This window comes from Micromys minutus (genome assembly GCF_963924665.1).
Source record: "Micromys minutus genome assembly, chromosome: 1".
Classification (NCBI taxonomy): Eukaryota; Metazoa; Chordata; class Mammalia; order Rodentia; family Muridae; genus Micromys; species Micromys minutus.
In genome coordinates, this window is record NC_137969.1 from 142,842,406 (window position 1) to 142,844,779 (window position 2,374).

Consider the following 2,374-nt stretch of genomic DNA (forward strand, 5'->3'; position numbering starts at 1 on the left):
CCAAATAATTACTCTGCAGTTGTTTTTATGGTTTTCACCCCCCAGTATATGTTTCAGGGTTAAAATATTTAGCAATTGTCAGATTCTTTCTCTTCATTTCCAAATTTACAAAGCCAAGTGCATTTTTGTAGGGAATAGTGCCATTTTGCAAAAACTTGGAAGGCTCTGTTCCCTTGATGTCTAAAGTCTAACAGTACTGGAGAAGCTTAATTTCCATCAAATAGTAACTTTTTAAAATAAACCCTTCTCTCTGAAAAATTTTAGACTATTATATTTACCTTTTCTTAGAAATGGTGGATAAGTTGGCTCCATTCCTTCTTTCCTGTTCTTGTTCCTACTTTTCTATAATTTTATCTTCTTGAGTGTAGATAGGACCTATGACTTTCTTCTAACTGAAACAGTATAGCAAAGGTGACCAAACTCTGTGTCCTTACACTTAAAAGAGATTCTGCCTTGACAGTAGACCTGCCTCATCATTTCTTTGCTATCTGTGGGTTAGTAAGCCATCTTGAATTATCCAGTTCCAAGGAACTAAGACTTTTAGAAAGAGCTGATTTGAGTAAGATACAGCAATGTTAATAACGTCATTTGTGGCAGCATGTGAATGGTCAAATTATGTAAAATAGCTCGTTTTCTCTATTTTATCGGTAACAGTATAAATGTTCCAGACTATCTTTTTGTTTAATCATGTCTGTTTCATGTTTAGAAGATAGTTTCCAAGAGCCCCTAACTCACCTCTTCATAGGTTAGAATAGTAGAAGTTTAACATACATCCAGACACAATGTCATCAAAGGAGGTAGCCACATCTGAAAAAAAAAAAATAGGATTTGTCCCATACACACCATATAAGTCAGATAAGGGATTCCAAAGAATATTCAGAAGTATCATTGGCCTCTTATATAAAGAAGAGAAATGGATTTTTGAATTGAGATTTCTTTAATGGCCTTAAATGTCATTGCTATGCAACAACAACAGAACAAAACAAAACAAACAACAACAACAACAAAAAAAAACTCCTTTCCTACTACTAGGTTTTGGAAATTCCTCCACCTTATAAAACACAATCATAACACATACTAAAGGCATCTTCAAACTATTTCTAAAACAGGAAAATGCAAATTCATATTCTGCCATAGCTACATGTGCAATCACAACAAGACAGCAATGCCTGTGGGTTGGTAAGGGGAGCAGAGATAAACCACTTTGGAGACAGTTTTAGGAAACTATCCACTTGTATGGCGGAAGGCCATGACTGATCGGTTAGCACATTGTCCTGGAATGCATAGTGAGTTCTCACGTGACCAGGGTCTCTATGCAGGAGAAGCGGAGAAGCTTCTGGGGAATTATGTGCCATGATTATTATTTAGAAGCACAGAGTGCTAAGTGGCTGGCTTTCAGTTGTGCCTGCATTTCCTTCTACAGTGCTCAGCTGCTGAATTGACTATCAAGTTGCAATGATGTTACTAATTGTGATCATTGATCTTCATGGTATATAACCAGTGGCAAGTAATAACTTGAACCATTCTTCAGACAGAAAGCACAGCAAAGTCTCCACTGTGTGAAACTTGCCACATGGATAAGTTTTTTTTTTAAAAAGCATACAGTAATCTCTCTGGTCATCACTCTAGTCCCTAGCCAATCTGGAGAGTTCTACTTTTTACAAAGGGGGGTGTATGAAGAAAATGGCCCAGTTCTTGTCTGCCTGGCTGGGAAACCGTACTGAGAAAATTTCAGTCAGTAGCAATTGCTGGCTGCTCTTTATCTGGCAGGAGAATTTCATCTGCTCATATTTGGAAACTCCATAGAGTATCAAAGAAAGCCTTGGGTCTCTCAGAACTCACTGACTCACTTGCAGCACTGGACTTGGCCAATATGTCGTCCCATTGCTGCATCTCCTTAGGTTGCAAGAGATAGGGACTGACTTAAACTTACATCTTAAAAAAAAAAAACCCACTTTTAGCTTTCTATGGACATATGTTTTGCTTCTTGTATGTGTGTCACATGAATATGGTGCCTTTCAAGGCCAGAAGAGAGTGTTAGAACGAAAACAATCATCAGGGTTACAGTAAATTGTTTGCAGCCATGTGGGTGCTAGAGATTAATTGGGCATAGTCTTACCCCTGAGCCATGTCTCCTGCCCTTACTTGTTATCTATCATCTATCTATCTATCTATCTATCTATCTATCTATCTATCTATCTATCTATCTATCTATTTATTTTTGTTACTATATTTCTCTAAGTTCTATCATCTGTATCTATCTATCTATTTATCTATTTATTTTTGTTACTATATTTCTCTAAGTTCTATCATCTGTATCTATCTATCTATCTATCTATCTATCTATCTATCTATCTATCTATCTTTCCATCTA